Consider the following 24,551-nt stretch of genomic DNA (forward strand, 5'->3'; position numbering starts at 1 on the left):
ATTTGGTCTCAGACACTTAATTGGTTGTTTGATATTGAACAAATAATTTAAACTTTGACTGCCTCTGTTTCCTCATCTATAAAATGGGGATAAGAATAGCACCTACCTCCAAGGTTTGTTGTGAGGATAAAATGAGACTTTATACAGATCTCAGCAGAATGTCTGGCACACACATAGTTAACAAATACTTGTTAAGAAATGTGTTATAGATTTCCATGAGATGCTATTTCTGATCTCTGCTGAGTCATACAATCCTCACATGCCCATTGAAAGTTGAAAGGGTTTTGTCTCTGCAAGGAAATCTTTCCTCTATAAATTCTTGAATAAGCTTTGCCAAATTTTACATGACTATGTCAGCACAGAATAGAAACTTGATCCATGACCTTCAGGGCTATTCTGAGTAAAGAAAAGCTGAGCAATCTTAATGATCAGTAATGGATGTTATAAAAAGAACTCTAAATAAACCTATTTATAGGAACATTAAAGAATGCTTATTAAAAGAGTATTTATTAAAAGTACTAAAGAGAAGGGCAACTAGATAGCTCAGTGGATTGAGAGTAAATATCTTGAGTTCCAGTCTGGCCTCAAACACTTCCCAGCTGTGTGGCCCTGGGCAAGTCACTTGACCACCATTGCCTAGCCCTTACCACTCTTCTGCCTTGGAGCCAATACACAGTACTGATTCTAGGATGGAAGATGAGAGTTAAAAAAATATTAAAGAATATCTAGGAATATTTTGTGATATCTAATTCAATGTTCAGTTCTATATAGTATGTTAAATTATAATGTAAATATATATAACATTATATATAATATAAATATATGTAAATTGTAATGTAACAGTACAACATAATATAATATAGTATCAATCCTATATGGCAGTTTAGCATTAGTTTAGCTATTGGCATTAGATTGATACAACATAGCACAAACCCAATATGCTCTTACCAAATCTTAACTAGAAAATCAACCAGAAAAACTAAGCTCGTTCTTTCCAGTACACCCCCATTTCCCTTCATAATGTTGCATTTCCTTCAGATTTGTTCAGTCTATAAAATCAACTTTGGCCTTTTTCTTTTTCTTTTTCTTTTTTTTAACGGCCCCCAACTTTGTCTTTTTGCAAAATCTGTTAAGACTTCAAAAGCCAGGGGATTTCATTTCAAATAATGTTTGGGGTTTTCCAACAAATCTGTCTGCTCTTCATATATTCTAAGTTTTCCCAACCTCACAGAAACTTCCCCACTGACAATAGTTTAGGAGCTTGTAGCCAAAAGTTCTTTGTCTTGATTATCAAAGAGTGTTATTCTTCAGACATAAATGCAAAAGTTATAAAATAAGTAAATGCCAAAATGTGTAAAATGCATTTTTTTCTCTTTTTATACCCTCCAGGAGCTCATTCACATTTTTAAAAAACCTTTGCCGTCTGTCTTAGAAATGATACAGTTTATCAGATCCAAAGCAGAAGAGAGGTAAGGGGAAGGCAATTTGTGTTAAATGAATTACCCAGTTTTTCACAGCTAGAAAGTGACTGAGGGAATATTTGAACCCAGGACCTCCTATCTCCTGGCTGACTCTCTATCTACTGAGCCACCTAACTGACCTAAACTTATTCACACTTCTCTTTCAGTTTTGAAATAAAAATATTCTAATGTTCTATTGAAACAAATGAATTTTTTTATAATTTTCTAATAGCAAGGGTGGAAAATCTGCCTTTAGAAGAAAAGCCAAATGGTCACACAGTTGACCACATAATGAAAAGCCATGTTTCTAAACAAGGCAGCTTGTTGGATGCCCACCGAAATGGTTTATGGTTTTTAAGAAACATTATCTCACAATACCAGAGTGAGAAGCTCCTTCACCAATCTAATCCACCGTGTCTGGTTGACTGGTAAGAAGTTATGAGAAATGTTCCAGAATATAAATTCCTGTTTTCTTTGTGTTACAGTTAGAGGAATTCTTGAACACAGCTGCTGCTTCAGAGTAAATCATCTTAGAGCACAGTCAGCGAGCAAGGGAATTTCGCAGGCTTCAGCTCTTGCCTACAAATTCAGTTTGATTCAACATTTACTAAAAGCCTGTGGGGCAGGCCCTGGAAATAAAAAGATGAAATAAGACATAACCCTCCCACTTTATCTGAGAAACTTCAGAGCACTCAAATGGTGTGGAAAAATTCATCTGGTCTGTTGCTATTTAAGCAAAAGTCACATCTATCACAAGACTTGACTATAAACTAAAATGAATGTATTTTCATCAATTAAAATTTTTTTTAATTTTTCCATGGTTACATGATTCTTGTTGTCTTCCTCTTCTCTTCCTTTCCCCCTCATGGAGTTGACAAGCAATTCCACTGGGTTTACATGTTTTTTCACTCTAAACCTAGTTCCATATTGGTCATTTTTGTAATAGAGTCATCTTTTAAAACCAAAACCCCAAATCATATGCCCATATAAACAAGTGATAAACCATATGTTTTTTTCTGGATTTCTACTCCCACAGTTCTTTCTCTTGATGTAGATAGCTTAATCACTTTTTTAGAAATCATCTAATATCTGCTACTGTAGTTACTTTCCATTAATAAGGATCCCCAGTGTTTGGACTAACAATTTGTTTTTTTGATTAGGAACTTCAACAACTCTATAGAAAAAAATCCTACTAAATATTAAAGTCAATTTTTTATTGTTCAGTCATTGCCGTCGTGACCAATTCTTCATGATCCCCTTTGGAGTTTTCTTGGCAAAGATAGTGAAGTGGTGTGCCATTTTCTTCTCCAGCTCATTATACAGATGAGGAAACTGAGGCAAATAGGATTAAATGAATTGTCCAGGGTCACACAGCTAGGGAGTATCTGAGGCTGAATTTGAACTTAGGGTTTCCTGATTCCAGGGCTGGCGCTCTATCCACTATGCCACCTCACTGTATAAAGGCTGTTTACAGTGTTCTAAATTCTCATCCAGTAGTTGATAAGGGACATATATATATATATATATATATATATATATATATACACATTTTTATATGGTCATAATCAGTGTATAAAAGCTATCCTGTGTTCTGCTTTTTTCACTTAACATCATTCCATACAATCATTTCCAAGTACTGACATAGTCTTTATAATTTTTATTTAATTTATTATATATTTTACATAATATAAATTTAAATAAATATAAATATAAAAATGGATAATTTTTAATAGTGTTGGGATATCCTGGATGTCTCATGGGGAAGGTAGAATTAATGCTAGGGGCATGACTCAGGCCACAGTCAGGGATTCATTCTCTCACAGGGCAAGGAATTGGATGCAGAAATAAGTGTTGAGTATGAATTATCCATATGCATTGGACTGGTTAGGCTTTATCATTTAGAATGGAAGGAAGACTAGGCTAGTGTTGGTCAGGTAAGTTGTTACAAGAGCAAGCAAGAAGATGGGCAAGTACTCATTAGGAAAGCAGGTAGGCTGAGAGGATCCAGGATGGGGAATCCAGACAGTCAAGATAGGTAGGTGTGTGGTCAGTAGACTGTGATCAGGACCAGAAAAGCAGAGAAGACAGGCAGGGCCACATCTAAGCCCAAGTCAGAGGAGATAGCCAGCAGTGATCTCACAGAAGACTAGTTATTGTTACCAAAGCCTCTTGGCTTGACTTGACTTGGCTTGACTCTTGACTCAGAGACAACATCAGGAAGAAGGAAGCACCAAGCCCTGGCCAGGGAGCCTGAGAAGGTATGCATATGGAAACTAACAGAGACCAGTTGGGCCTAAAGACTGAAGAGCTGTTCCCACTTTCATGTCTATTATAGGGCTATTTATAGGGCATCCTGTTGGCAGCACAATCTGGTTTATGGGACAGAAGCTATGTGACATAAACCTTTGCTTCTAGGGTTTGCAGAGGATTTACTAGATACGAGTTTAGGACCTGGTAGGAGAATGAGGGAGGAATAACCAAAGTTTCTTCCTCCTACAACTTAATAGTTTTTCTGAGCAAAAAGGCTAGTGAGTCCAGGTACAGATCACAGTCTGGTAGGACCTTGCATCATTTGGGAACTTAATATGTTTCTAGAACACTGGGAACACTCTCTCTTCCTTATTTCAAACCCTTGGGGAACCAGTTTAACTCTATATTTTTTTTTATTTTTGAGTCCATGCCCAATTTTCCTATCATTGATCATCATTTACTAAGTTCCTACCTTGAAATACTCCCATCATCTGCTACTTTTGCTCCTATTCATGTGATATTCTACTGAGCTGGAGAAAATCATGAAATCATGTTGACAAGGTCTACTACTAATTTGTACCATGTTATCTCAGGTCAATCCTCACTACAAAAGATAATACTTTTAAATATGTTTTTATTTCTTTTTCCATAATTATATGATTCATGTTGTCTCCCTCTCTTCTGCCCTCCCCCCTCCTGGAGTTTTTGACAAGCAATTTCACTGAGTTATACATGTATTATCACTCAAAACCTATTTCCATATTATTCACTTTTTGTAAGAGAATAATTTTAAAAACCAAAATTCCAAATCATATACCTGTATAACCAAGTGATGAATCATATATTTTCTTCTGCTTTTCTTCTCCCACAGTTCTTTCTCTAGATGTAGATAGTTTCTTTCTCATAAGTCTTTTAGAATTGTCCTGGATCATTGCATTGCTATTAGTAGCAAAGTCTATTACATTTGATCATCCCACAATGTTTCAGTTACTGTGTATAATATTCTCCTGGTTCTGCTTATTTCACTCTGCATCAGTTCATGGAGGTCTTTCCAATTCTTAAAGAAATCAAGTGATTCATCATTCCTTATAGCACAATAGTATTCCATTACTCTCATATACTACAATCCCCAATCATGGGATAACCCCTCATTTTCTAATTTTTAAGTCAATCCTTTTAGACCCACCTAATAGATTCACTATCCCACTATATTCCAAACTTTTTCCTTCCTCCTCAAGACTCCCATGGCACATTCTCCCTGTCATCTTCTCAGGAGAGAACACACTCTCAACCAACATATTCAATTAATTTCCCAGTCCCTCAAGGCCTGCCTCCACATCATCTCTTGGATTCATCTCCTTCTCCCCTCTGAGAGTCACCATCCTGGTTCTTCTACTTGATCTCCTTTTCTCAAGCCTGTCTCTTTCCAACTCACCCTCCACATAGCTACTGAAGTGGCATTCCTAAAGTATAGATCTTACGATTTCACTTCCCTACTCAATAAACTTCAGTGGCAATCAGTTACTTCTAGGATCAAATGCAAAGTCCTCTGCCATTTAAAGCCCTTTACAGCCTAACACCAACTTGTATTTTAGGCTTGCATATGTTCCTTCTCTTTATACATTCTATTGTCCAGCCCAAATGGGCTTCTTACTGGACCTACAGTGATCTAAGAGACAAGAGCTCTGAGTACAGAGGCAAAAGAGAATCTCCAGGTCAACCCTAAACACTCTCAACTGGCAATTTGATGCACTACCTACATCAGTGTATCAACAAGCAGCAAAATTATGTTTTTCATTTAAGTAGAGAAACAGTTTGGGCATAATAGAATGTTGTATATACTGTTGAATATGGTTATTTTGAGCAGTCAGGTGGAGCAGTGAATAAAGCACCAGATCTGAGTTAGGAAGACTCATTTTCATGAATTCAAATCTGACTTCAGACATTTACTAGTTGTATGACCCTGGGAAAATCACTTTATCCTGTTTGCCTCAGATTTCTCTTCTATAAAATGAGCTGGAGAAGCTAATGGCAAATCACTCCAGTATCTTTGCCAAGAAAACCCCAAATGGGGTCATGAAGAGTCAGACAAAACTCAACAACAGCTATTTCTTATTCACATTTTGTCTCTTTGCACAGACCTGCAATGTCCTCCCTCCTCTACCTGTTAGTTTTCTACTATATTAGATTTCTTTCCTGATCTTTCCCTATAAAATATCCTTGTCTTTATTTTGTATATATTTCCCTGTGTACACTTTCCCTGACAGAATGTCAGTTCCTTGAGGAAAGGGACTATTTTATTTTTATCTTTGTATAGCTCCCTGCACATTATTTATTCATTTATTATTGTTTCATTAATTAATTTATTGATTTATTTATTATTTAATTCTTTCATCTCCCACATAAATTCCATTTCCCTCCAATTTTTTTAGAGAATCTTTTTTCTATTGTTTTTACCCATTTGGAATTATGGTATGTGGTATGGATTCAAATTATTTCAAATTCATATTGTTATCCAGACATCCTAAAGATAATAATCTAATTACTTAATAATAAAAATATATATTTTTATTTTTAATTTAATTTAATAAAAAATTTAAAAAATAATTAAAAATAATTTAAATCTAATATTTCTTCATTTTGTTAAATGGTAAGTTTGACCTGTAACACGGTTGGTTGAGTCTTGTCACTGTTTAGCTGCTCTTCTCTTGCCTGAGGGCAAGATGGATACCCTCAGGCCTGGAGTTCACTCACAAATGCTATCTGACTTTCTTGTAGGTTTATACAAGTTGATATTCAGGATTCAGGAAAGACTGATGGGCTAGGAAGGTCCCTAATCTTTTCCCAAGCTCTCTCTCCCAGTTCCCTCTGACCCTCATGGATCTCTTCTGTGTCCAACACCATTGGACCTACTCTGTCTCTCTCTCTATCTAGTTCCCACTGTCCTGTCTAAATAAACTAAGCTAAGCCCATCCAAACAGTTGGTGAATTAAGGTCAGAGCTTGTTAATTAATCAGGAGGATGGTGACAGAAATGACTTAGCCACCACAGTCTGTAGGCTCTGCCTACATGAGGCAACTCAGAAGTCCAAGCCAGTTTCACTGTTAGAGTCTTCTTGGGAGTCAACAGATGTCAATGAGGTATCTGGGATCACTCAGGAACAACAGGAAGCAAAGTAGGCAATTTGAGTAGATTTTCCCACTCGATATGGAGAGAGCTAAGTTCAGCAGATGTGTCTTCCTCCACCAACACCTCACTCTGTCTCCTACTGCCAGTTCCAGGCTCCCAGAATCCCCTCACTCAGAATTCCAAGTTCCCTCTTACATTCTGTTTTCTGCATCCAGCACACTCCTATATTCGCATCTCTGGTCCTTCCAAATTTTCCCTCTTTCAATATCTAGAGAATATAGTGTAGGTAGCTAGCTAACTTGGGAAATCTGAATCCCAAAGGAAAACAAACAAACAAACAAAAAAAACCTTTGCCTCCATCACAGGACTTCTGGCTTTAATCAACCAATCAATGAATAGACACTTGAAAATGGTAAATAGGAGGTGTCTCTATATTCCTCTACTCAATCTAATTTCTTCTCTTGTTAATTTAGATACTCCCTCCAACAAAACAAATATATGCATGTCTACCTGTCCCATGTGATACCCATCTGTATCCTTCCATAAGTTTATCCAACAGGGTCCATGCACTATGATGGCTGGCCCCTTCCCTGAGTTCTCTTTGCATTGTTAATACCAGTGAAGCACACACGCTATCTACAAAGGTTTCTCTTGACCCTGTTGGGTGATCAATCCATCTGTTTTTTTTTTTTTCTGGCCCCATTTCTTTGATGCCATCCTTCAAACTACTTTTCCTTTTTCATTGTTAGTAACATGTTTTCGCCTGCCCACACTCACCATATCCTTCTCCATTTCCACTTGGGTGATACAAATCAGGTTTTCAGAGATTGTAGAATTCCATGAACTACAGCCATGCAACATCATTGGAAGATCTGAGATATTCAAAAGCTGGACCTTTGTTTCAAGGAGAAACTTGGTGTTATTAATAGAACGTGACAGTTCTCAGAGGTAATCCAGCCAACTCTCTTCTTCCTGTTCAACTCTGTGCCCAATCCCTTGTCCGTTTGTAGTATCTAAGATATATTCATGTATATGCAGATTGTGTAGTTATGTATTTATACATAAATGACTGTATACATGACGTACCTATATTGTCTGTATATATATACACATACATAAATTTGTACATGTATATACATATATAGATACTCATACACACATATTTAGTATATATACATACATATACGATTTGAAAAACATTTATTAAACACTTACTGTGTGCCAGGCTCTGGGCTAAGCATTGGGGGAACAAAAAGAGAAAATCCTGACCTCAAAGAAAGTCTGACATATATGTGTGCTAACTGTAACAGTTAAAATTTAGGGGAGAGGGGGAGACTGAGGCAGGTAGAAATTAGTTACTCTCTGCAAGGAGTACTATATTTTTTAGAGGTTTATTAAAGGTTAAAGATTAAGAATATACAAGTAAGAAACATGTGCCTAGGCCAGAGGCCTAGACAAAATAACCTCACATCATGGAAGAGACGCCTCTGCTCCCAAAACGGAAGTCCAAAAGGCCGAGCCCTTCAAAAGCCTTTGCTTAAATATCTTCTCGATCTCGGCCCAGGTGAGATTACAAGGCATTCTGGGGAAGGGGAGCAAAGGCTTATGGGGATTGTAGTCCTGTATTCGAGTCTATTTTTTACATTAATATATGTAGATGTACATGTGTTTATGTATGAGTATGTATGTGTATAAATGTGTATAATACACATACTTCTTCTTTGAGGTCAGAGACTGCCCCGTTTTTACATGTATATATCCTCAGAACCTAGCACAGTACCTGGAACCTCATAAGCCCTTAAACAATGATGATTTATTGGTCACTTAATCAATAGGGATAAATGTACTCTACCCATCATCCACCCATCCAGATGCGTAGCATAGCTTGAACAGACCTGGGTATGGGAGACGGTGTGGTCCAGGGGCAAGAACACTGGATTTGGATCCAGAGGACTTCATTTGGAATCCCAGCTCTGCCACTTAACCTTCCTGGTCCTTAGGTAGCTCACACATAAAAAGGCAGAATATGAGTAGATGATCTATCTCCCAGGTCTCTCCCAGTTCCAAAACTACCATCCAATGAACTGTAGGTGTACCTGTAATGAAATTCATTCCATAAGCCACATGCAGAGATTAATCTTATGAACCTCTTATAAAACATGAACCTACCCTCCAGGAGCTTAAAACCTAGAGAAGGAAGCAAAATATATAAATAAGAAGCCCGAAACAATACTCAAGGTATACAGGATGTGTGCTATTTGTGTTGGGTTTTCCTTTTGTAGACAAAACCAACCTCAAGTTTACTTTCCATTCTTCATTGGTGAGAAACAAGTGGATTAGTGGATAAAGAGCTAGCTTCAAAGTCAGGAAGAGCTGGGTTCAAGTCCTTCCTCTTACACTTAATAACTTTGCAACCCTGGCCATTGATCACTTGATATTTCAATACTCTAAACAGTTTCTCAAGTATTTTTTTAAAATCTTTACCTTTTAACTTAAAATCTATGCTAAGGATAGATTCTAAAGCAGAAGAGTGGTAAGGGTTAGGCAATTGGAATTGTTACTTACTTAGAATCACACAGCTAGGAAGTGTCTGAAGCCAGATTTGAACCTAGGTCCTCCTGACTCCAGGTCTGCCTCTCTATCTGCTGTGCCTCCTAGTTGCCTCAGTTCTTTAAGACTCTTTAAGTTTTAGAGGTCTCAACCTACATTAATGAAGGGAGTTTCTTCACCTGAGTAGTTCCCTATGCCAGTGAAATCACAAGTACATTTCCCAATCCGTTCTTGTTGGAAAATGTTGGATTGGATGCTTAGTCTTGGTCTTGGGGGCAGCTAGGTGGTTTAGTGGATTGAGACACAGGCCCAGAGATAGGAGGTCCTGGGTTCAAATCTGACCTCAGATACTTCCTAGCTGTGTGACCTTGGGCAATTAACTTAACCTTCATTACCTAGCCTCTACACTTTTCTACCTTGGAACCAATACACGTCTAAGATGGAAGTCAATGGTTAAAAAAAAAAGAACTTAGAGTCTTTTCTATCACTTAAATTCTATGTGTAGAAAACATTACTACAGTCATAAGTAGGGTGGGGTGACTAGGACTTGATTGAGCAGACAACAATTCAAATGTCCTGATAGTCTTGGTGTTTCTGCAACAGATAGAAACAACTAAGCTTAGCCCTTAGCAAAAATAATTAGTTAAAATAATTTGCTGCCAGATGAAAACGACCCTCTAGTGATTTTCCCCTCAGTATAGCCCTGACTTGCTCCCTTCCCCAACACTGGCCCCAGTATGGAGGGGGTAGGAGGTGGGTTGTGGTTCTTCCTATGTGATTATGTGTCCTGAGGTCTCTCTCAAGGTTTCTCCCCTTATCTATCAACTGATACAAAAATGTTATTTTAAGAGAGTTGGTTTCTATCATTTTATTATTTTTTGATTAATTTATTTTTTACCAATTACATGTAATAGCAAATTTCTACATGAGTTTTCCAAAGTTATTTGATCCAAATGATCTCTTCCCTTCTTCCCTCCCCTGTCCTAGAACTGGCAGAAATTTGATCTGGTTTATACATGTATTATCATGCAAACATATTTCCCTATTGTTCGTTTTTGTGTGACTAATCTTAAAAAACAAAAACTCAAATAAACAAGCAAAAAATAATATATTTTGATCTGCATTCTAACTCCAACAGTTCTTTCTCTGGATGTGGAGAGTATTCTTTGTCATAAGTCCCTCAGAATTGACCAGGATCATTGTATTGCTGTTAATAGCAAAGTCTGTTTCTGCTTATTTCACTTTGCATCAGTTCATGTTAGTCTTTCCAGTTCTTTCTAAAATCATCCTGTTCATCATTCCTTACAGCACAGTAATATTCCATCACCATCACATACCACAATTTGTTGGGCCATTCCCCAATTAATGGACATCCCTTTAATTTCCAATTCTTTGATACCACATAAAGAGTAACTATAAATAATTTTGTACAAGTAGATCCTTTCCCATTTTTTTTTATTTCTTTTGGATACAGACCTAGTAATAGTATTACTGGATCAGAGGGCATGAATTGCCCTCCAGAATGGTTGGATCAGTTTACAACTTCACCAGCAAAGTATTAGTGTCCCATTTTTGCCATACCCCCTCCAACATTTATCTTTTCCTTAACTGTCATATCGGCCAATCTGCTAGGTATGAGGTGGTACCTCAGAGCTGTTTTAATTTGCATTTCTCTAATCAAGAGGTTTCTAAAACATTTTTTCATATGATTAATAGCTTTGATTTCTTCATATGAAAACTGCTTATTCATATCATTTGACCATTTGTCAATTGGGCAATGACTTGAAGTCTTAATAATTTGACTTAGTTCTTTACATATTTGAGAAATGAGACTTATATCAAAGAAATTGGTTATAAAAATTTTTTCTGGGCTTGATGTTTCCCTTTTAATCATGGTTACACTGGTATTGTTTGTACAAAAACTTTAATTTAATTTTAAATGTTATTTTAAAATTAAAATATCTCCACAAACTTTAATGTAACATAGTCATAAATATTCATTTTATATCTTGCAATCTATTCCATTGATCCACCATTCTATTTTTCAGCTAGTACCAGATTATTTTGATGATTACTACTTTATAGGACAGTTTAAGATCTGGTACTGCTATAACAACATCCTTCACATTTTAAAAAATTAATTCCCTTGATAATCTAGATCTTTTCTTCTTCCAGATGAATTTTGTTATTATTTTTTCTAGTTCTATGTAATGATTTTTGGTAGTTTGGTTAGCATAGCACTAAATAAATAAATTGATTTAGGTAGGATAGCCATATTTATTATATTAGCTCTGCCTAATTAATTAGCAATTAATGATTATCCAATTGTTTAGATCTAACTTTATTTGTGTGAAAAATATTTTGTAACCGTGTCCATATAATTTCTGTGTTTCTCTTAGCAAATAGATTCCCAAATATTTTATATTATCTAGAGTGATTTTAAGAGAAATTTTTCTTACTGCTGAACTTTGTTGGAAATCTATAGAAATGCTAATGATTTATGTGGGTTTATTTTGTATCCTGCAACTTTGCTAAAGTTATTAATTAATTCAACTACTTTTTTAGTTGATTCTCTGGAATTCATCATATCATCCAGAAAGAGTGATATTTTAGTTTCCACATTGCCTACTTTAACTCCTTCAATTTCTTTTTCTTCTCTTATTGCTAAAGCTAATATTTCTAGTACAATATTAAATAATAGTGGTCATAATGGGCATCTTTGCTTCACTCCTGATCTTACTGGAAAGTCTTCTAACTTATACCCATCGCAGATGATACTTGCTGATGATTTTAAATAAATACGACATTATTTTGAGGAAAGGCCCTTGTATTCCTATGCTTTCTGGTGTTTTTAATAGGAATGAGTGTTAAAGAGATAATAAGGAAAAATACATGCACAAGAATATTCATAGCTATGCTCTTTGTGGTGTCAAAAATTGGAAAATGAGGGGATGTCCTTTGGAACGACCTCCAGGAAGTGATGCAGAGTGAGAGGAGGAGAACCAGGAAAACATTGTACACAGAGACTGACACACTGTGGTACAATCGAATGTAATGGACTTCTACATTAGTTGCAATGCAGTGATCCTGAACAACTTGGAGGGATCTATGAGAAAGAACACTATCCACATTCAGAGGAAAAACTGGGAGTAGAAATACAGAAGAAAAGCAACTACTAGATTACATGGGTCAAGGGGGATATGATTGGGGATATAGAACCTAAAGGAGCATCCTAGTGCAAACATCAACAGCATAGAAATAGGTTCTGATCAAGGACACATGTAATACCCAGTGGAATTGCCCGTTGGCTAGGGGAAGGGAGGGGGGGAGAGGAGGGAGGAATAGAATATGATTTTTGTAACCAAGGAATAATGTTTGAAATTGACCAAATATAATTAATTAATTAATTAAAATAAAATAAAATAAAATAGGACCATAGTTAGGTATTACCTGTGGGGGAAAAAATTGTGGTATCTGTTGGTGATGGAATACTATTGTGCTCAAAGAAATAATAAACTGGAGGAATTCCATAGGAACTGGAACAACCTCCAGGAATTGATGCAGAGTGAGAGGGGCAGAATCAGGAGAACATTGAGCACAAAGGCTGATACACTATGGTACAATCGAAGGTAATGGACTTCTCTACTAACAGCAATGCAATGATCCAGGACAATTCTGAGGGACTTATGAGAAAGAATGCTATCCACATCCAGAGAAAGAACTGTGGGAGTAGAAACACAGAAGAAAAACAATCGCTAGATCACATGGTTTGGTGGGGATATGATTGTGGATGTAGATTCTAAACAATCACCCCAATGCAAAAATTAATAATATGGAAATAGGTCTTGATCAATGACACATGTAAAATTCAGTGGAATTGCTCGTTGGCTATGGGAGGGGGGGGTAGGAAGAGGGGAGGGAAAAAATATGAATCACATAACCATGGAAAAATATTCGAAATTAACTAATTAAACAACATTTTTTCACATCACAAAAAAATTAGGAATGAGTGTTTTATTTTGTCAAAGGCCTTTTCAGTTTCTATCTGAATTTTAAATTAATTTTCAATAGGAACATTTATGTAAAAGACACATGAAAAGGCATGGGCTATTACCATTTATATCTCCCAGACATTTTCTCTTTCTATTTTACTAAGGCAAAGAGAGATATCCCATAAGAAGACAATCCTACTTTGGGAGATTTTCTTAAACTAATTCAAATGGGACTGTAAAATGTTTTAAATTAAATTGGCAATATAAAAGAAAGGGGAACAATTATTTTAATTATGAAATTTCATTGAGACACAAAAATAAAGTATCAAATGAGTTTTTGAGAACAGTCTTTCTTCTCCTCCACCCACCCCTACATTCCCACCCCAATTCACAGATCTTTCAAAATATAGTTATTTGTAATGCTATCATAATAAACAGAAAGTATCTAATCAATTTGCCTCCTATTTGTGTGATTGTGAGTGCACATTTTTAAGAGAACTCAAAATTTTCATGTGGTATTTTTTTACTGCCTGAAGAGGGCACCCTAGCCTGTATTTTTTTTTAATCAGACTATCTGCCCAACACCAAAAGAAAACCACATTTATGAAATGAAAATATTTCTAAAAGCATTCTGCTTTCTCAGATTTTTGTAACATTGATTCATCGGTTTCTTGAAAATATGAGCTATAGGGGGCAGCTGGGTAGCTCAGTGGATTGAGACAGGCCTAAAGACAGCAGATCCTAGGTTCCAATCTGGCCTCAGACACTTCCCAGCTGTGTGAACCTGGGCAAGTCACTTGACCCCCATTGCCTAGCCCTTACCACTCTTCTGCCTTCAGTATTGACTCCAAGACGGAAAGTAAGGGTTTAAAAAAAAAAAGAAAAGAAAAGAAAATATGAGCTATAGCACTAAGTATAGCACTTTGCCTATAGTTCTCTACTTGCTCAATAAATATTTATTGGATGCATGGATGAATGAATGAATCAATGAATGAGTTTTTAAAATGGAAAACTTTTCCTGAGAAAAGAATTTATTATTCAATAAAACAAATACGGAAAAAAGCATTAAGAGCAACTGTTTATCCCTAAAGGCTAATCCCTCACCAATCAGGATTGTAAAGATAAAAATAATGCTCTTGATATTCCTCCACTCAAATGTGAACTAGGCAGTGCCACCTTCCTTAGGTTATTCAACATTTTTCCATTACCGTATTATTCATCACTCCCCCCATGCACTCTTTAGTTGAGCCAAACCGACCTTCTTGCTATACTTCCCTGTGACTTTCCATTTTCCATCTCCTTGCCTTAGCACAGGCCTAGAAAGCAGACTCCCTTCACTTCCACCTCATATAGAACAATCCTTGGTGTCTTTAAGAGTTCAGTACAAATACTACCTCCTACTAAAGGTTTTCTCTGTCCTTCTCCTCCCCCAGGCCCTCCCTCCCCAATTAATAAATAATAAGGTATTTACTTCATGTACATTTTGCATATGTTTATTTTAAATAGGATTGCCCATTTGTCTTCCCTGTTAAAATGCAGACTTCTTGGACAGAGACTACTTTTGTGTGCTCAGTGCCCAGCCCAGCACCCAGAAGCAGCAAAGCAGCAAACACTTAATAAATACTAGTTGCCATTGTTGTTGTTAGCATCTCTTCTCACTCCAATATCAAAGAAAATAACAAAGAAAAAGCTACTGAACCCCAGAAACCCCTTAATTTGCTTATTTTATCTTTAAAACATGGAAGCATTGCAATAGAATTGAAAAGTCTCTAGATTTTGAGTCAGAGGCTCTGGATGGGAATTCAATCTCTGCTATTTAACCACGTGGCCTTGGGAGAGAGTCCCAACTTTTCAGGTATCACAAGAGAATTTTTAATTTTTCTGAATTGGCTACTTTGCTACCATTCAATAAACTGGTACCTTTGGAACTTAACTGAAACCTCAAATACTTACCTCTGGTTAATGGTAGAAGAATTTCTGGCTCACCTTTATTATCACTGTTTACTTTAGGTGAGATATCTAACTTTAGCTGGTTAGTTCCTGCTCTATCTGTCTGCAAATTCCAGTTAAAATCCTTGAGTACTTGCTGGTCTGACTATTATTTTCCCTGCTGTAGATATTACCTTTTGTTATTGGTTCTCTGATGTAAAAACCATTACCTTCCCCTTTTGTTCCCTGGACAAATTCCAGATTTATCCATCTTGACTTGTCCTTTTTGGAGATGCTACTCTTAACCCATTGGTTTTTGTGTACCATGGCTCCAAGCAGAAAAGAAACCAGTTTTTTACATGGCTCCATGTGTTGGTAACTATGATTGGCAGCAGTACTTATCAATGAATCTCTGGATATCTTAATATTACAAGCCTCAACTCTAGCCACATTTTCTGCATATGTGTTCTGTTATATATGTTACCTGGTCATAGATTCTTTACATATATCCTTTTCCTCTATGATCTGTGAGGAAGTATGTCTCTGTGTATAGGGGAAATCTTTCTTGTCATTTATCTTTATAGACTGTTTAGTTAAATATCTTTTGCTTTAATCAGAGAAACACAAAGATATGGTTTGGGTCTATGCTGACTTAAACCAGCAATGTTACCCAGAATCATATTCAAGAAGACCAATGTATTATGGGAGCTCCTCATCCTTAGGGAAATGCCAGAATCTTTCTTATCCAAGAAAGAAAGAAAGAGAGAGAGAGAGAGAGAGAGAGAGAGAGAGAGAGAGAGAGAGAGAGAGAGAGAGAGAGAGAGAGAGAGAGAGAGAGAGAGAGAGAGAGGGAGGGAGAAAGGGAGGAAGGGAGGAAGAGAGAAAGGAAGGAAGAAAGGAGGAAAGAAAGTGTCAACATGGAAATCTAGAGATCCCCAGTTTATTTAGTTTGAGTGTAGAAACCCCAGGTTTTAACCTTGTCACAGGAGAGGTTTCCCCCTGAGGGAAGGTCCCTCTTCACCAGACAGTGAACTACCTGGTAGTTTGGGTGGGAACAGCTAATCCCATCCAATATTAAACATCCCTTTTGTCCCAATGGTTTCTCCCCCTAAGGTCCATGACCAAGGTGGCCCAGCCCTGGGCTGAGTCTTTCTCTTTTGTGTCCATTGTAGGGCATCAGCCCCTCACTATTATTCCTGTCTGGAACTCCTCATTTTCCTTTCTTACCATTGTAAAGTCAATCAACTGTCCCTCTAATCCTAAACCCCCCAGGTCATCTAGAGTGGTATATAGGTTCCCCAAGTTCTTTTGTTCCTCGGAGCCCATCCTGAGTAGGTGGCACTCCTAGGGGCTGGTGACCAGGGCGTCCTGACTCTGTGCAGACTTGGAAAGCAGCTCTGTTGTCTTATTAGTAGCGCTAACCCCTTTTCCCTTGATTAAAGAGTGATTTTTGACGATTTAATAGTTCTGTGTTTTTTCTAGTTGACAAAAGAAAGAAAGAGAGAGAGAGAGAAAGAAAGAGAAAGAAAGAAAGAAGAAGGAAGGAAGGGAGAAAGAGAGAGAGAAAGAAAGAAAGGGAGAGAAAGAGAGAAAGAAAGGAAGGAAGGAAGAAAGGAAGGAAGGGAGAAAGAGAGAGAGAAAGGAAGGAAGAAAGAAAGAGAGAAAGAAAGAAAAAAGAAAGAGAGAAGAGAAAAAGAGAGAAAGAAAGAAAGAGAGAGAAAAAGAGAAAGAAAGAAAACTTCACTTGGCCTTGTAGCCCCTCAGGCTATCAATCTATACCTCCTTTAACCTAACACAAACTACTAGAAAGAACTTACAAGGCTGTATCCACATTTACTAAGCATTTCTAAATGCCATCTAGCCTCCAATCCCAAACTTTTATCAAATTTACTCTCTTAAGGTTATCAAAATCTCTTCATGGTTAAATTCCCTGGTCTTTTCTCATGGTTCATCATAGTCTAGAGCTCACTAGAGCTTTTGAAACTCAACCAAAATCAATGGAAGGTCCTCTACATTCCACCTTGACTTCTAGGAGTATGAATGGAGCTCTCCTGGTTTTTCTGTTATCTGACTACTCCTCAGGCTTTGCTGACTCGCCCTATATTTCCTGCCCCTTAAGAATGGATTCTCTTTTTCTAAATTTCCTTGATGATCTTTTCTGCTCCCTCCAATTTTATTACTTCTTGAAGATCACTCAACAGTTTTTATAGGGTGCCCCAGATATTTTTATAAAGTTTTATGCTTTAATAACTCCAAAAGTATATGTGCCACAAACGCCAAAAACATCATTTTAAAGATTTATATTTTAAATTTTAATTGATATATTCCTTATTAAAAGTCAACATAACCATGGGTGGATTTTTGAACTTTCTAAAATTTTCAGAAGCTGCTATTCAGCAACTTAAAGAATAGCATTGGCAATCCCAGGCTAAAATCATCCATAGAATTGAGATTTTCGTGTATGACTGACAGTTCAGCTATATTCTTATAAGAAAAAAAGTCTTAATAGAGATGGATCAGGTGACCAAGGCAGACAAGCAAGAGAATCTGCTCTATCAATCCGCCAGTTTAAGAAAGGGAAACTGAGAAACTGCTGAGCACATAATGCATAAAGACAAGATGTCCTGTCTTGTTAAAATTAAAATTCAAAAGTCTTAAAACTAAGGTAAAAAATAAATTTAAACAACTAAACTTTAAAACTATATTTTTGTAAGTTTTTAACATTGATATTTCTGAAGTTATTGAAGCTTAACACTACACTAGACCTTTTGGGAACCTCTACATAGCCAGTCCTAAGCTCTTCATTATTCTCTAGTCTTGTATCATCAATTGCCTACCTAAGATGTCCTCATGAATGCTTGAACATCTTCTCCTACTAAATAGGTGGGCTCTTCATTTAAATTCCACTATTTCTTTCCAAGGTGTCACCATGCTTGAAGTCACCCAGGCTCGTAACTTCGGTGGGTGTTGTCCTTGAATCTCCCCTCTTCTGTACCCCACCAAATCCAATAGACAAATCTTCTCAATTCTGTTTCCAAAACCCATCTTCATGTGACTCCACCGTTGCCTTAGTCTGAGTCCTCACCAGACTGTTACAAGGGAATCACTTTAAAAGACTGATATATATTAATTTAAGGTCGCCAAGGAATCAGCTATGTAATTCCTAAATGAAAAACTCAAATCAGCCGTCAGCCTTTTTTGGAGTTTAATTACAATAGGAGCAAGAAAGGAATTAGAGATATATATATAGAGAGAAGGGAATAGGGCTTAAATACCCCTTCTGTTTAGGCTGGGCCAAAAGGCCCAAGCCCTTAGATAGCTGGGGCAAAGAAAAGAGATCAGTCCCTATTACTCACGTGTCCAAAATGGAGAAACAGTCTCAGAGGCCCCCACCTTCAGCTTCCTTCAGCGCAAGCTTCCTCAGAGCCCAGGAACAACACCGACCCAAAAAATCCACCCCCCTCTCCAGTCTCCAGACCCTCCTATCTTTAAGGACACCATCCAAGTTGCCTCCCCTCATTCCTCACATCTACCAATCACTCTTCATCAATTTCCCTGTCAATGGAGGCTCTCGCTTAACCCAGGACCGCCCAGAGGTTTCTGGCTTTTGCACATGTCTTTTGAAGGTCATATTTTTCAAATGATTAAATCTATACTCCTTTGCTACAGCCCTTTCTAAATCCTGTTAACTTGAGTATGGTAGAGATTGGAATAATTAAATTTTGATCTAGGCTGCAGCCCTTACTCAATCCTATTAGGACTGAATAGGGTGGAGATTGATTCCAAGTATCTCCATTGTATCAATTCTAAATCAATCAAGACTCAAAGAAATTCCTGTTCTATGCTTAAGCATAGGTCAAAGTCCTTTCCATTGTTCAGCAAAGGGTTTCTGTCCTAAAGTAATCTTAAGAAGGGAAGAGAAGGAACCTCCCATGCCAATGGAGTTCCCATTCCAATAGACTATCAGTAAGAAATTTTCCAAGTATGAAATATCCCAATGGTGAAATTTCCAACATTTATAAGTCTAAGGAATTTTGAGGTTTACACAACTTGCCGGGAACAATTGCCATAGACTCCCAATTGTCTCATTGCTTTCTGTCTTGTCCTTTTCCAAGTCATCCTCTATACAACTGCCAAAATAACCTTTCTAAATAATCTTTCTGATTTTGTCATTTTCCAACTGAAAAATATTCAATGAGTCATTATTTTCTAGGATAACAAACACACTTCTTACTGTGACATTTAAATTTCTCCACCAAAAATAAATAAACAAATAAACACTTTCTCCACTATCTGGCTCTACCTTTACTTTCCATCCTAGCCAAACAAGTATACCAGCTATTTCTCTAATCTAGGATTCCATTTTTTGTCTTCACAATAGCTAGTAACACATTTTTGTACTACTTGTTAGGTGCCAGGCACTGTACTAAGCACTTTACAATTATTATTACCCTGGGAGGTAGGTGCTATTATTATCTTTTCTGTTTTGTTTTGTTTTACAAATGAGGGAATCACGGTTAAAAAACTGAGGTCAAGTGACTACCTTGGGGTCCACAGTTGGTAATTTTCTGAGGCTGGATTTGAGCTCAAGTCTTCTTGACTCTGAGACAACTGGATGGTGAAATGGGGTGGTGGACTGAAGTCAGGAAGACTCATCTTGAGTTCAGATGTTGTCTCAGACCCTTACTAATTGTGTGAGCCTGGGCAAGTCATTTAACCCTCTTGGCCTCAGTTTCTTCATCTGTAAAATGAATTGGAGAAGGAAATGGCAAACCACTCCAGAATTTTTGCCAAGTAAACCCAAAATGGGGCCACAAAGCATTGGACATGACTGAAAAATGACTGAATGGCTTTCTGACCCCAGTTGAGATACTCCATCCACTGTCTCACCTAATGTGCTATTCCCATTCAAGCCTTTACATAGGTTTTTCCTCATATCTCAAGGTACTACTCACCTTTTCTCTTAGATTTCTTATCTTCCTCCAATGGTAGTAGTCCCTCAGAAGCCGAGTATGACTATTGCCTTTGTGCATTATCATCTATTGATGTACCCTCATGTGGCTTTGGAGTCCAAAGGCTGAGGCGCAGAGTTTGTGGCACATGGGGCATGGGACGCCAGTTGTTACGGGAGGTGCGGTTGTGGCCTGTGTCGGCTTTCACGTGCAGCGGCAAGACATCGACGTCGCTCATCTTCAAAGGTGGTGGCGGCATGGTTAATGTGGGTTCGCCAGCTGCTTCTGTCAGAGGCAGTGAGTTCTAGTTGCTTTGGTGTAATGCCAGCCCACTTCAAGTTGGACTTTAGCTGATCCTTGAATCTCTTCTTTGGTTGGCCTTGTTTCCTGAGTCCAGCTGACAGTTCACCATAGAATACCTGTCTTGGTATTCGCTGTGGGTCCATGCAGATGACATGTCCAGACCATCATAGCTGGGTTTTGAGGATCATGACTTCGATGCTGGTGGAGTTGGCTCTGTCGAGGACTACCTGATTGGTGATTCGGTCCTGCCATGGGATCCTCATGATCGACCTGAGGGAGCGTTGGTGGAATTGCTCCAGCTGTTTCATGTGCTTCCGGTACAGTGTCCATGTCTCACAACCATACAGGAGCGAGCTGAGGACCACTGAGGTATATACTTTGAGCTTCGTCACAGTGCTTACACCACTGTGTTGGAGGACTTTGGAGCGCAGCCGCCCAAGTGCCTGGCTGGCCTTTTGGACCCTGGCATTAATCTCGTGGTCTAGGGACCCATCCTTGGCGATGGTGCTGCCCAGGTACTTAAAAAAAGTGTTGATGTTAGAAAGCTGCGTGCTGTCGATTGTAATGCACGGCTGGTTCGTTGGCCTCCCTGGTGCAGGTTGGAACAGCACCTCTGTTTTGCTGAGGCTGATAGTCAGGCCAAACAGTTTTGTTGCGGTGGAGAACCTGTCCACAATGGTTTGAAGATGATTTTCTTGGTGGGCCATGAGAGCACAGTCATCTGTGAAGAGAGCTTCCAGGATGAGTCTCTCTGTTGTCTTTGTTTTTGCAGTCAGGCGGCGAAGGTCAAATAGTGACCCATCCAGTCGGGTATTTGATGTAGACGCCCAGGTCTAGATCCATCACAGCATGTCGTAATACTTGGGTGAAGCATAGGTTGAATAGTACCAGAGCAAGGACGCAGCCTTGTTTCACGCCATTGGAGATGTTGAAGTGATCTGAAGTCTCTCCACCAGATAGGACTTCCCCTGTCATGTCGACATGAAAGAGCTGGATCAGTTTGACAAGTTTTGCTGGGCAACCGAGCTTGCTAAGGATCACCCACAATGCGTCCCTGTTCACTGTGTGGAACGCCTTTGTCAGGTCTATGAAGACAATGTAGAGACTCAGGTTCTGCTCAAGGCATTTTTCCTGCATTTGCCTCACTGTGAAGACCATGTCGATGGTGCTGTGATCTGGTCGGAAGCCACATTGTGATTCAGGCAGGTTCTGCTCTGAAACAGATGACAGGAGTCTGTTGAGTATAACACAGGCGAGGATCTTTCCAGCAGTGGAGAGTAGTGAGATGCCTCTGTAGCTGTCACAGGCTGCTCGTGAGCCTTTGTTCTTGTATAGGGCTACGATGGAGGCATCTCTGAGTTTTGGGGGCATGTCTTCCTCTTCCCATATGCTGGTCAGCACTATGTGGAATGCCTGGAGCGCCTTTCCCTTTAAGGCCTTGTAAACTCCGGTTGGGATCCTATCTTTACTGGATGCCTTGCCTGCACTCATTTGTTTAATGGCTTTTTGGACTTCTTCTAATGAAGGAGGGATGTCAAGTTGCTTGATGATGCGGTTTTGGGGGATCTGGTCAAGGGCCCTTTGGTCAACTGAGGAGGGTAGGTTGAAGAGTAGCCATCAGGTCGTAGACCCCTGGTGAATCAGGGCTTTGCTCACCCAGCATGTGAAGACTGCTTCGGCAGAACAGATGGAAGAAACCAACAAGAAGGTTCAACGGCTGAGATGGCGATGCAGCAAAGCACTGTGGAGTGCTTAGGGCTTGTTGGAGCACAAAGGAAAACATGGCCATCCAATGCAGCTGAGGAAGTCTCCAGGTGTAACGACTTTTAGTGCCACTGGACCCAGGCTTCCAACGCCAAGAGAGTGGGACTGTCTCTGTGCATCAACTTTTCCACTTAAATCTCCTTCACACACAAGTATCTTTGTGCACACTCATCTCTTCCAACCCTGCCTACCCTTTTCAAGATCTGCGGCGATGGGGGAGTGGCAACACAGGTGGAAGTGACCACTGGTACTTGTAGTCACGATCCTTCACATAGGTGGCCCAGGGACCAGTGGTCTCTCCAGGCTCAGTTTAAATGCCACTTCCAACACAATGCCTTTCCTAACCCTCTAGTTTACCCTCCAGGTATGATAGTTCTCTCCAGTCTTAATTACCGACTTAATTATTGCCTTGTGGTTTTCACTCTGGGACCCACCAGTAGGGTGTAAACCCTGTGAGATTAGGGATTGTTCCATTTTTGTCTTTTATATTCTTCCCCAGGAACTCCATCCCACAGTGTTTTACACGGGGTGTTTGTGGTACTGAACTGTGTTAATAACAAGAACAATGTAAATCCTGTAGAGGCTGTTGAATGGACTCTAGAGGAATTGGATTATATTCTTTTCTTTTTAACTTGTACTGTTCTGATGAAAGGCAACATGGCATAATGGATAATAAGCTGGACTTCAAATCAAGAAAATAGGAAGTTGCATTTTTTCTCAGATACTCTCTAGCTGTGGGACTGAGCCTTACTTTCCTCATGGGTAAAATGGGGCTAATGATAGCACTTCCTACCCACTAGGGTTGTTGTGGAGATCAAAGGAGAGCAAATGGCTAAATGATGTGGGACCTCCTGCTTACAGAATCTCCAGCCTCCCTGCTGAAAGGAGAGGACTGGGTTCCATCCATCATCTGTTCCCTGAGACCGAGATCAGTTAATGTAATTCATTCCAGTTCTGCTGTCTTTCAGTGTTGCTTTTGTTGGTATTAGTGTAGTCATGGGGCAGATGTTGCTCCTGGTTCTCCTAACTTCACTTTAGCAGTTTATACAAGTTAGAGAATTTATGTTTTTTAGAAAGTAACCAATTGTATTTCCAGTTTTTTTTCATCCTTCATTTCATTATACATGGGGCTTATCACATCTAGGACAAAATGTTGGGAATTAAATAGGTGCTGGAAATTTGTTAATACAAAAGCAAATGCCATTCAGTTAATGTGCTCCTTCCTTTAGGACAGGGATTATTATTAACCTTTTGTGTGCCAGGGGTTCCTTTGGCAGTATGAGAAAGCCCATAGACCCCTTATCAAAACAATCATTTTAAATGCACAGAATAGAATTCATAAAATTACAAAGAAAGAATTCATAAGATTACTAAAAATCTAGATGTTTTTCCTCTGTAAATTGATGACCACCCTGGAATCTATCCTTAGGCCTGGCTCTGGGTTAAGAGCCTCTGCACCCTGCTATTAAAAAACAACTCACAAAATTATATGTGTCTATTAATGAAAAGTTTCCACTCTGTTCCTATTTCCAGGAATGTTTCAGATCTCCGTAGTGTTATTACCTAGAAGCATGTACAACATTATACGTGATTCCTATTTCTTTTAACCCTTATCTTCCATCTTGGAATTGATACTGTGTATTGGTTCCAAGGCAGAAGAGTGGTAAGGGCTAGGCAATGGGGGTCAAGTGACTTGTCCAGGGGCACACAGCTAGGAAGTGTCTGAGGTCAGATTTGAACCCAGGACCTCCATCTCTAGGCCTGGCTCTCAATCCACTGAGCTACCCAGCTGCCTCCTCCTTTTCTTTTTTTAAAAGGCCCTTTCTTTCTCTCTTAATAACAACTTTAAGATAGGAGGGCAAGGTCAAAGGGCACTAAAAGACCATCTGCCCTTTGATCCAGCCATAGCACTGCTGGGTTTGTACCCCAAAGAGATAATAAGGAAAAAGACTTGTACAAGAATATTCATAGCTGCACTCTTTGTGGTGGCAAACAATTGGAAAATGAGGGGATGCCCTTCAATTGGGGAATGGCTGAACAAATTGTGGTATATGTTGGTGATGGAATACTATTGTGCTCAAAGGAAAAATGAACTGAAGGAATTCCATGTGAACTGGAATAACCTCCAGGAAATGATGCAGAATGAGAGGAGCAAAACCAAGACAACATTGTATACAGAGACTGATACACTGTGGTACAATCAAATGTAACGGACTTCTCCA

General features: G+C 38.6%; 1 long non-coding RNA gene across 1 annotated transcript; it reads right to left on the bottom strand.

Annotated features, from left to right (window-relative positions):
* Positions 1-3,290: 3,290 nt before the first annotated feature.
* Positions 3,291-19,330, bottom strand: LOC103096873 (uncharacterized). Its single transcript, XR_008912855.1, has 4 exons — positions 18,667-19,330; positions 8,735-8,935; positions 7,617-7,733; positions 3,291-4,767 (listed from the first exon to the last, which is right to left on the bottom strand). It is a non-coding gene; the product is annotated as an uncharacterized LOC103096873 (long non-coding RNA).
* Positions 19,331-24,551: the final 5,221 nt, after the last annotated feature.

Source organism: Monodelphis domestica, chromosome 6, assembly GCF_027887165.1.
Source record: "Monodelphis domestica isolate mMonDom1 chromosome 6, mMonDom1.pri, whole genome shotgun sequence".
Classification (NCBI taxonomy): domain Eukaryota; kingdom Metazoa; phylum Chordata; class Mammalia; order Didelphimorphia; family Didelphidae; genus Monodelphis; species Monodelphis domestica.